This window comes from Colius striatus, chromosome 7 (assembly GCF_028858725.1).
Source record: "Colius striatus isolate bColStr4 chromosome 7, bColStr4.1.hap1, whole genome shotgun sequence".
Taxonomy (NCBI): Eukaryota; Metazoa; Chordata; class Aves; order Coliiformes; family Coliidae; genus Colius; species Colius striatus.
The window spans coordinates 28,511,253-28,523,697 of record NC_084765.1 but is presented as its reverse complement, the minus strand read 5'-3'; the positions used below and the strand labels follow the sequence as shown (position 1 = coordinate 28,523,697).

General features: G+C 40.3%; 1 protein-coding gene across 1 annotated transcript in view; it reads right to left on the bottom strand.

The window, feature by feature from the left end:
• CRABP1 (cellular retinoic acid binding protein 1) overlaps window positions 1-11,853 on the bottom strand; it is a 39,843-nt gene extending 27,990 nt beyond the window's left edge. The window contains exon 1 of the mRNA XM_062000075.1: window positions 11,655-11,853. The gene's annotated coding sequence lies outside the window, so the exon portion shown is untranslated. The remainder of the gene's footprint in view (window positions 1-11,654) is intronic.
• Between the last annotated feature and the right edge of the window lie 592 nt (window positions 11,854-12,445).

The following is a 12,445-nucleotide window of genomic DNA, read 5'->3' as shown; positions in this document are numbered from 1 at the left end:
GAGATGATGGATATTACAATAGCCAGGGCATTCATGTGCAGGTATCTATTTACTTCATTTGTAATGCATGTTAACATCTGTTCTTGTTACTTTACTGTTTCAAAGGATACTGGTTTTGAAACTGATCCAATGATTGCATCTGGAGAATACTAATTATATAATAATAATTCAGAGCAGATTTTTCTACCCTTACTCAGAATGGAATCTCTCAAGTATGCCCACTGAAACCAAAGAATATACTCCCAGAGTAATATACTGTTTCATGCAAAAAAGAGAAACAGACTCCAGTCCACAGCTTCAGTTACCATGATTATTGCAGAAACTATTACACTGATTGATAGACAACAAAAGGGCCAGAGCTTGTAGATGTGAATGGTTCTGAGAATGAAGACAAGTAGCTTATGCTTAGCATGATAAACAGACGAGAACAAGAGAGTTTGTGAGTATGAGTTAGAATGTTTATAGCAAAATCATTCTGGATAGAGCAATCCAAATCATCAAGACAGAGAAAAGAATATTAGCAGCAGAGAATTAAGTCCCAAGATGAAAGTTTAGTCCTATGGCTGTCATTATGATAGAGATATTATGGAGAAAGGCTCTACAAGCTTTAGAGACAGGCATATAATAACACAGAAAAGAGGCAAGTCAAATACGATGTCCAAGAAACAGACCTGAGAAGCATACCAAAAAATTCTATTTTCCTCAGTGATTAGAAAAGACAAATAAATGGACTAAAGGGAGACAGAGTATAAGGATGATACTGGGCTCTTTTTGGCTAGGCTGAACTTCAGCTGGTTGTGAGGCCTTAATGAAAAAGGTAGATCTAGGAGTTATGAGTACAGTGATCCCAATTGAATTTGTAAGAGGAAATGACATTACTCAGAGATAACAGAAGATGAGTAAGAAGGAGAGATTTACTTCAACAAATATGTTGTAATAATTCCATGCTGTTACTAAATTTCTACTAATTTTAACAAGTTAGTTCTACCTACAAATGCAACTGAACAACTATAGCTACATGCAGAATGTATTTCCTTCAAAGTAGTGGGGAATTGGAAACATCAAGGAGACATTTGCCTCTGCACAGAGATGGTGACCTCCAGAAGATCTCCAGTCACCTAGTGGAATAGGGTCCTTGGATTTGTTCTGAATCCTCAGTTTGTTCTTCCTTCTCTATTTCGGCTATATGTTTAGAGCCTGATTTTCTGCAATGCCCACTGTGGTGCAAACTTTATTTACATCCTTTGTCACACACAAACCTCAGATAGCATGCAAAGGGATGCCAGTTCTACATTCCTGGGCCTCAGGTATCAGTGCTTTTAATTATAACAATTTTGCAAGAAAATATGCACCTAAACCAAATGTATTATGCCTACAGCATTAATTTGTCTGTGTGTTTGCATTGGAATGTACTGCAACAATATTAATATTCTGAACATATTAACCCTCATATAGTCTCTGATCAGAATTCACTATATGATGTATGCTTCAGATGGTTATCACTGGGACTCAACACGGATTCACCAAGGAGAAATCCTGTTTAACCAATCTGATAGTTTTCTATGAGAGTATAACTGGCTGCCTAGATGAGGGGAGAGCAACGGATGTCATCTACCTTGACTTCAGGAAGGTTTTTGACACTGTCTCCCACAACATCCTCATCAGAAAGCTCAGGCAGTGTGGCTTGGATGAGTGGACAGTGAGGTGGATCGAGAGCTGGCTGAATGACAGGAACCAGAGGGTGATGATTAATGGCACAGAATCGAGTTGGAGGCCTGTGGCCAGGGGAGTTCCACAGGGGCCAGTCTTGTTCAACATCTTCATCAACAACCTGGATGAGGGGACAAAGTGTACCCTCAGCAAGTTGGCTGATGCCACCAAACTGGAAGGACTGGCTGATTCACTAGAGGCTGTGCTCCCATTCAGCAGGATCTTGACCGGCTTGGGAGGTGGGCAGAAAGGAACCTCATGAGGTTCAACAAGGACAAGTGCAGAGTCCTGTACCTGGGGAGGAACAACCCCATGCACCAGTACAGGGACTGACCTGCTGGAGAGCAGCTCTGCAGAGAGACCTGAGAGTCCTGATTGATAATAAACTAACCATGAGCCGGTAATGTGCCCTCGTGGCCAAGAAGGCCAATGGCATCCTGGGATGCATCAAGAAGAGTGTGGCCAGCAGGTCAAGGGAGGTTCTGCTCCCCCTCCACTCTGCCCTGGTGAGGCCTCATCTGGAGTCCTGTGTCCAGTTCTGGGCTCCTCAGCTCAAGAGGGACAGAGAACTTCTGGAGAGTCCAGCGCAGGGCCACCAAGATGATCTGGGAATGGAAGCATCTTTCATGTGAGGAAAGGCTGCGGGATCTGGGACTGTTCAGCTTGGAGGATACTGAAGGGGGATCTTATTAATACTTACAACTATTGAAAGCATGTATGTCAAGAAAATGAGGTAACACTTTTTTCTGTAGTGTCCAGTGATGGGACAAGGGATAATGGACAAAAGCTGGAAGACAAGATATTCCACTCAAATTTAAGGAAAAACTTCTTTAAGGATGACAGAGCCCTGGCACAGGCTGCTCAGGGAGGTCGTGGAGTCTCCTCCTCTGGAGGTCTTCAAAACCTGCTGGGATGTGTTCCTGAGTGACCTGATCTACGTGGACCTACTTGAGAATGGGGGTTGGACTAGATTTTAGAGGTCCCTTCCAAACCCAATTCTATGATTCTATAATTCTATGAGTCACAGATTTTAGCTTCATCAGAGGTAACAACAAAATATAGCCACTCCAAAAAGGAAAGGTTATACCTGTTCTTGTAAGGAGTTTGGCATGACATAAAAAAAAAAAAAAGTTGGCTTGATGGGATTGTCTTAGGGCAGGACCATCTATCAAACCCTGGGATTTATCATCTTCTTTTTTGGGCAGCTAGCTAAAAGAGGAGGGGGAGATGAAGGAAACTCTGGAGAGGTAGTCAGGATCCTCAGCCACTATGTATGCAGCAGCATTAGGTCATGGAGAACAAGTGGCAGCAATATCATGGGTAGCAGAGAGCATACCTTTCACCTTTCCTTCCAATACTCCTCTCCCTCACTAAACATGTTGAAGTTTTGGTTCCCTGGAGCCCAGTATCTGCCCATACTACCCAACCTGTCTCCTCTTGCCTCAGCAAAATGGTCTACATGATTTGCACTAACTAAAATTTACCACAGAGAAGTAGGTAAAGAAAGAAGCCTGGAGCTGTTTCCTTTCTTCTCACACGGCGTAGCAGTCTGAGAAAGCTCAGATCACCCTGACAGGAAACTCAGTGTGTATCTCAGATTTCTCTGCTCATCTTCCTCTTTGCTTATGGACTGCCTCCTAGATCTGTTTTACTAATCAAAACACAGTCCAACTAGGTTTTCATCAGTTTGATGAAAAGTTGGTTAATTAAGTGCTTGGATGGACCGGAGATTGAATTTTCCAAGAGATTTAATTCCTTCAAGAGCAGAGCCTTTATTTGCTGCCTCATACTTTCCTCTTGAAAAAACACTAGAACATGTGGGGAACTGTCACATTGTATTTTGTTACAATGGTCTAATGCTAGGAGACTGGAAAGTGACCCAATTCATAGAAAAAAAACCACACAAAAAAACCCCTCAAACCCAGACCATCAAAAAGAATAAGAATTTGTGCAGACATCAATGCAAAGGGATGTGTTTAGTCAGACAGCTGATATTTTCTTTAAACAACTAGACATGTAAAATCCCCATGGACGAACTCACTCTGTTAACTGAATTTTGTCCACTTCCTTCTGAAGGAAATATAGCTCTGAAATTCAAGTATTGATCACTGAAGACAATCAAAAACCCTTCTGCTTTTATTCGGTCTTTCTAAGGTAAAACTGCCCATTGAAACTCATGATTTAAGAGTCTGCATTGCTTTAAATCCACACCTTACAAGTAGTTGCGATAACATATTTCTGTTATCACATGTAATAAACCCAGGACCTTCCCATCTCTGGAAAATAAGTTGTTCTCTCTGTGATTTGCACAGAAGGAGAGGTGAATACACATGCAACATAACTGCCCACAGCTGACATTGCGCTGAGGGTAAACAGCCAGGCAGGTTTACTAGTCTCCCACTTACAGGGTCAGGAGAAGAATGACTAGATTCTAGGTATCCAGGGCTTACAGCTCCAAAGTATGTCAGATTACAGCTCACATTACTAAGTCTCCTTCAGCTTTTATGCATTCCTCTCCCAGCAAAGGCCTTCTCCTGGGTATTGCCAAGTTCCTCAGAAGCCAAAACCTGGCACAAGAAGCAGTGTATAGAAAAAGGAGACGACTGGCCCTTGATACTTACACTGGAAAGCTGTAATTTGTTTTTTCTTCACATTGTAAATTATTTCAATTCTAAACACGTGTTGGAAAAGCTGCTTTTCAAAATCTAAAACTGCTGCAGAGGATCATGTGCCAATGTTTAGACCACCCGGCTATGAAGCTGAATTTCCCAGTCTCTCTTCTGATGTCTGATAAAGCACCTTTTATATTGATTCTTCTCACAGTGACTCTTCTCACAGATGGGCCTCAAACCCACACGTATTTATTCAAAATGCATGGATACTCTACGAGGGGCATCCCCAATTCAGGAACTGAAGAATCTGACCAAGGAAAAACAGCAGCATAAAATATCTCCTTAAAATTGATTCTTCAGGATTTGGGCATTAATCTTCACTGAGGAGATGGGACAGTGCTTTTATTACCTTCATTTCCTGTTATTAAGGCTCAGAACCAACAAAATGCTTAAGCATCATGATTCAAAATACTTCAGTACTAAAACACTTACTATATGCTTAAATGCTCTGCTGGATCAGGACCTGAACACACTTGTATGTACATAGCTCAGTAGCGCAAAAGAGCCAGGAAAATTCTTCTGCTTTCTGAGCATTCTCAAAAAATCCCCATTTATGATGACAGTCTGGGCAGGACCACTGCTGTCCCTTCTCTGATTCAATAGTGAGCTACTAGGCCAAATCTATAGTTCTCTGCTTTCCAAATTGTGTTGGGCAAGAACTGGACTTGCATGTGTTTGCACTAGACTGGTGAATGCTCTGCTGGCCTCACTCATGTATTTTTACTACCATTGTGCTAGGTAATAAGATTTCTGCAATACTTCTTTCACTGTTAAACTGTCAGTTACAGACTTGTACCAATAACATATGCTGTTACTGTGATACACGGTGTACCACAGTAATATCCAGCAATGGTACTCAAATTTTAAATATGCCGGTCATTTTTTATAGTGACTGCAGCACTTCAAACAATAAACTGCTAAATCTTTGCCAGTAACCAACATATGAAGACTAGTGAATGAGAGCTACTGACTGCACTGCACAAAATTTGATGGTGTATTGCAAGGACCTAAAAGATCACTCTCTTCATTCCAGATCAGAAGTTTTGGGGTCAATAGGTAATTGTTTTGACACAGGAGAGCTCTGGCCTGGGTGCCATTACACAACTGTTTTGCAGGGCTCCCCTCCATTAGGCAGCATCAAGAGCTGTAGCTAACTGGGTCACAGATGTGAACATAGCTCAGTACAGCTGTGGAAACTAATTTTTCTCTTTCAGACAAATACAGAAGGTACCAATTCCTGTGCAGTGCAAAAGCTACTTCACTAACACTTTTTAGATGAGCACATTTAGGGGTTTCTCACCCTTAGTACCTTTAGGTCTACTCTTGAGGGCCAAGATACTACAGGAAAATTTGCATTCTCAGAATTTTCAACACATCCATCTCTGCAAGAAAACCTTTCCTCAAGAGTTTCTCACCATGATTTTGGGAACTTGCGAGTCCAATTTGTAAAGGACACTTGCATTTTTTACAACATTTCCAAGCCACCAACATTCAAGAATCTCTTATCAAGAGCACAGGATTCCAAGTATTTCCTCATAAATTAACTCAAATGTTACAGTTCTCAGAGGATGGGAAGTTTTGTTGGAGAAAACACATAGAACTAAAGATTTCTTTGGGATGACAGCATCCAAATACCAACACAATGTTTTGTGCTGTGGGTAACAATTCTCAAGTCCCAGTGATGGATCTGAAATTCACTTAAATCAGGAGGATTTTTTCCTCTCTCTTTTTTTTTTTTGTTGTTCTATGTCTGACTTATAAAGCTTAAGACCTAGATGACAATTACCTCACATACAAAATCTATTATTTCCTCATGCCATGCTTCTTCTCATGTTAGTAACACATTGCTAAACATAGGTGGACCAAAACAGTCAAACAATCATCCCAGTGGAAGTCAGGATTTTTTTCCATTATATGAAACACTTGTTACTGGTACAATGTCAAACACAAATGAGGTATTTATGTTGGGAACTCAAAAATAGCAGGGGAAAGTGTACAGCATGTTATATGAGGTATTCATGGAAATGAATCAGTAGATACTTGAACTTGTTCTCAGGACCTAGTAAAATCTATGAGACATGAACACATGTTCTTACTGGGCAGAAATAGTAGGTGGAACCATCAATGCATAAGGGGCTTTCACAAACTGCAACTGACATAATGATTTAACAAACTTTATGGTTTGATTTAAGCATCTCACCCAGAGTTAGCTGAATGTAATGTTTCATGATGTGCCACGCTTAGTTCTCTCTCACTGGCTTCCATGGGAGCCAGAGCGTACAGAGCACTGGCATTTATCCTCCAGCATAGCTCCTCTGTGTAAGGTTAACGCCATCAATTTGATGCACAAGGGTTTGTGAGCCAGACAAGCAAACTAAGAAGAATAAGCCTCTCTCACGAGGAGACAAGAACACGAAAGAGGTTGCCCAGCAAAGTCATCAAAGCAAACAGCATGAATGAGACAGTGTTGATGAAGACAGAAGTGGCATTGAGGGCTGCAATAACAAAGTGGGGCAGTGACATGAAGATAAGTGGCAAAGTAATTGGCTGGTTGAGCCAAGTGTATCCACGTAGTCCGCCTGCCAACAATCCACACAAATGGATACTAGGCATTGAAGACCTAAGTGCCTATTTATGTAAATATAGATAGTGACACAAAAATACATAGGAACAAACACAAAATAGAACTAGAGCACTGGTTTTTGACGGTATCTGAGCTAATTGTTACAAATCTTCTTTGCATCTACTGCCAATGAACAAAGGGTTTTCTTCCTGAGGTTTCTTAGTAATTGTTCACAAAATCCAGAGTTGCATCCTCTACATTTGGTCCTGTAAAAGTTTTCCATATTGAAAAGACCCTTGAAGTCACAAAGATGTCACGTTGCCAGGTCAGTTTCTGGCTCCCTACTCCAGAAAAAAACCCGTAAAAGCCAATTTTAGCCGCTAAGTAGATTGTCAGTTTATAAAGAGACTCCCTAAGAAGCACAAAATTAATAACATTTTACAACTGAGCAAGTAACATATCCAGACACTGGAACCATTATGCCTTTGTTCCATTATTAGGGAATTGTGAGCAGCTTGGTCAGGCAGACATGTCCCACAGCAGAGAGAAGAAGCTCCTTCCCTCCTCCCTGTTTCCCGGTTCAGCAACCTATTCAAACATTTGTTTGCATGGGTAATAAAAAAAAAAAAAAGCATTCCTCAGTTGTCCTTGCCACCACCCATCATAACTTCACATGACCCAGATGCAAGTAGGAGAACTAGCCTTCTGGGTAAAAATGTGGATGGGATCCCTGATGCCTTTATACTGTTGTTTAGTGAGAATTCACAAAGCTTTATACAGGTAGTGACTGCGGACATTCATTGACACCTGAGAACTGAACATCACTTGGGTGACGTTGGCATAGAAAAGCCTACCAATATGCATGTGTTGCAGCATTTTCATCCGTAGCATCAGGTATGGATATCAAAAGTACACAATCAGGCTTAAAATAGCGGCTTAGATGATGTGACTATTAGTTGGTCACAACTAAATAGTCAATTATTAACTGACAGTCAAAAATGTTTTCCTTGAGCTCAAGTACTTCAATTTTAGTACATGATCAAGTCTTCAGGAGTGTATTTCTGAACCCACAATAGCAAGGGATATACATTAAGTTTGGAAAAACACTTGAGATTGATCGTACTAGAGAGAAAAGTTTTACCGCTAGATTTGATGTATGGGTTGAAACTTAGTGCTTTCAGAAAGTAAGTCCCAACCACATGCATGATGTTTTAAAGGGCCTTATTTCAATCCTGACAAATGAACACCAGATGTTTCTTTTATCGTACTTGCATTTTATATAGTCATTCAACATTTCAGGCTCATGCTAAGGTCTTAGAAACACTTTCAGACCCACCTCTTGCCCTTTAAAATAAAAAAGAGGAAGCTGTGAGAGAGAATAAAATCAAGAATAAAATATAATAATTCTGATGAAATTCAGCACATAAAGGAAGGAAGCACTGAAATCTTTTCACAGGGAGAAAGAGAATACAGGGTGTGAACAACGTCTGGGTTCAGTTATCATCAAGCACAGACCAATTGTTAGAGAATCTTTCATCAAGAACAATGCTTTTTGCTCTTTTTGGTTTATTATTCCTTTCAAAACAGTTGTGCTGTTGCCTTTGACTTATAAATGTCATAAGCAGGAGATTAAAAGCCCTGTAATTACATCTAACCGTTCTGTCTTCTCTATAGGTGACAGAGACTCCTCCATGGAGGAGGGAGTCTGGCTTCTAGGACTTATTTAATTAAGTGTATTATTTTTATCTTTTCTTCCTAGAAGCAGCTGTTCATTCACTTCAATCTCACTGCCCACCTCATCTGTCTTGTAGGAACCTCATCCACTCTGTAGGAAATTGCTGTCCAGGCCAAGTTTTCCTCTGACCAGTATCCCACAGAGACACCTTGGGCTGGAACTGCACAGTATCAGTCAGAGAAAGATTTGTTCCTGCAAGTGCTAAGTATTATTTTAATTTCTGTTACACTCAGTCTCTGTCAGTTTTGATTTTCTTTTCGATTTTTTGTCTGTCCCAAGAACTTTTCACTGCTTCTTGACTGAATATATTGAAAGACTTGCTTTCCTGCTAGAGAAGTAATTTCATATTTAAGTGTAAGCTTAAAGCAATGTCAACATGTTAGTACACACTGAGTTAGAGAACATGCCAAGAGGTTGAGGAAAGAGTTCCATTCCTTGATCTAACACTGCCTAAATTCATCACCTTGCTTCAGATTTCACCCACTTATGAAAAAGGACAATGATCCTTCTTTAATTCACAGGGCAAGAATGTAATTCATATTTAAATTTGGTTTCAAATTCTTGAAAAAGAGCTTTTCCATCATATGATTTTCCTGGTTTAGCCAGCCCTTGGACTAAAGATTTGAGTGTGGCTCCAACTCTGTGACCTATAACGTCTGCTGGCCAGCTGTGGTGCCATTAACTGAATCCTTTACAATGGATGTTGTGAAATATAAAATAACAGATTGTTTTAAAGCAAAGACTTGATCTGAACCTCTGTGAACTTCAGGAAAGTTTATACTTGACTCCATATCCCAGTTTAGCTGCTTGGGATCATCCAAGACAAACCTATCAGTGAAAAGGCACCATGAAGTTGCAAAAAAAGGGATGAAAGGGGACTGCAGTTGAAAAAGATTCAACAAAGAAGTAAGTGAGCAGAGGAAAACAAACAAAAGCTGAAAGCTTATCAAATCTACATGGAAGCAACTGGACTCATTTCAATAGTGGAACTGTAGACCATATTTGGATCTGATTTTCTGTGGCTCTTTTGCTCAACTACCTAGATTCTAATGCATTTCAATGCTGATGGGTGCATTATACATACTTGTACACTGTCTTTCAAGAAAAAGGTATGTGTGCTATGTGTAACTGTCTTCCTAGAACTCAGTGCAACGGGACAGATATCTGAAATGAATAAGCAAACAGTGCAAAGGCCATTCCTGTTCACTCTAGGGCTTCCTAGAGGCACATCAAGCAACACAAGCAGAGGATCCTTTTCTCCTGGCACAACTGTTCAAAGTCCCCAGATGCAGAATCATTAATGCCTTATTGTGAATGTGAACTCATGTCTACTGGAAAGACCTGGGGATTATCTTGATGCTGCTGCCCCACAATGGGCAGATGGTATAAATCTGCACGCAAGCCCTGTGACAAGGTCATTCCATCTTGATAACCACAAGCATATATATTCACATATCACCGACTTCGGTACACCACACATACACTTCAAATACCTTTCTAATTTTCCTCAAACTCAGCAGTAAATTGATTATTTAGTGTGGAGATGGGAGGGGAGAGAAGTTGACATGTCTGACAAATTTGAATGCCATAGTGTTCATGTTACTATAGAGCTGAAGCTTCCAGTTAATTATCTAGCCTTACTGTTTTACGGCGGTTTATGTGTCTTCAAGACTGCAATAAATGAGGGCTTACTTGGAATTTGTCTTAGGAGTAAGACTGGTCAGGTGTTGATGAATGCTGATCTGAATAGTGATTGTGACAGCTGGCCACAGTGGCACTCTATTATTTTTGAAATATTTTGTTCTCTGCAACTAAACTTTTGTCTGGAAAGTGCCTTTTGCAATGCTTATGTGGCATCTCAAAGTCTTGACCTAATTTACTTCTCCGTCTTAGCACAATATCAGGGTGTTCACAATGTTTTAAAATAGATCAGGTTTTCCCCTTATAACTTTGTTTTAAAAACTGGCATTTAAACACATATGCACTCATGAAATATTATGATTTAAGGCTGAAATATCCATACAGATACAAAGTGTGATAGTGCTCCAGAACAAAGATACACATAAAAACATGCCCTCGGTTTCCATTCCAAGGAGGCTGTTTATCTATAAATCAAACATGTGGCCCACTTTGCTTCAGATTATCCTCTTGATGCACCAAAGCAGCATCTAATCAGCTTTCACTCTAACAAATACAGATTTGTGTCATAAGTGATGCAGGAAATAACCCACAATCTCACTCTCCAGTTGCAGGAGAACAACAATATTTTCCCATGAAAGTCTGCTCTGTGAACACAGTAAATACTAGCATGTAGAAGAACTTTGCATGATGCAAAAACTCTGGAGGGATTAAAAACAGTTTGACTGCCAAAGATTATACTACAGTACTAAAGTACTCTTCAGGTAACTGCAAAACCAAATTCTGATCACTTGAACATAAGGTAAAAGCATTATGTTTTAAGTAAAAATTTAAATGGAAGAATTCTTAGGAGAATCCTGGTAAGAAATAAAAATAGAATTCTCTTTTTTTTTTTTTTTAAATTCTTACCATTGCAGCACTACTAACAAGAAAATGCACATTTTTAAAATTCAATATATTAAAGCAGTATGCCTTAAAATCCTCTTAAAGTTCAATCTAAATAATCGGAGAACTAAGCATTCTGTAATTATGTGTAAGAGTTTTATCCAGATTTTCATTCTTGACTGAAGAACTGTGTTAAGGTACATTCAGAATTCCTGTTTTGGTTGTTACTTTGCTTACTCAGACAAGCTCTATTGATGTCAAAGAGCTTTGTGTACACACAAATACTGATTAAAAGCTGTGAAAGGCCACTGATTCTTTGTCTGTAAGTCTCAGGGTATCCGATTTATTCTCCTGAACTTTAATTCTGACATTGTTTTCGACTTCTCAATCAGAGGCAGCAACTTGAAAACTCAGCTTCCCAAAAAAAAAAAAAAAAAGAAAAAAGTCATACCTGTTTTTCTGAAACTGATTAGTAGAAAATCTTCTGAAACTTCCTCTCACTCCATTGAAATGAAACTTCTATCTGTAGCTAGAGAAATGGGCAGTACTGCTCAACTTCTACTGCAGCTACTTATGAGGTGATCCAACAGCCCAGGGTAAGGTTGGTTCACGTGCTCTGCCCTGACTGCTTGACATTCCTCCTCCCCATCTCGGACAAAAGGCAGGCAGCTGCAATTTTCAGTCAGCTACTTCCAACAATGTTGAAATGGCAGACTTGAGTGTGTTCCTCCGTCCTTCATGTTCTCCAGTTTCCATCAGCGCCAAAGGGTATTACTATTATACACTATTGTGTATTATCATACACAAAAGATGCCAACTGCTTCTGGACAGCTGCAACTACAGTGACTGGTCCCTTGTCCAAGGAGTTTGTTGTCTAAGTTTGTTGTCACCATGAGGTGGTGAAGGGCTGGAAAGCGGTACAGTTGGAAACAAGCAGCTGAACAGAGCCCACCACATCAGTCCCAACAGGACTCACACAGAGTCTCAGCTTGGCAGGAACCTCTATAGGTCATCCAGTCCAACCTCCTACAGGTTCTCCTCGGTCAGATCACACTAGAACACATTCAGGTAGGTTTGGAAACCTCCAGAGGCGACCCTACACCCTCTCTGTGCAGCCTGTGCCAGGGCTCCCTCACCCGGACAGCAAAGAAATTTCTCCTCACGTTCAAGCGGAACTTCCTGTGTTCCAGCTTGTGCCCGTTACCCCTTGTCCTGTCAGTGGGCACCACAGAAAAAAGACTG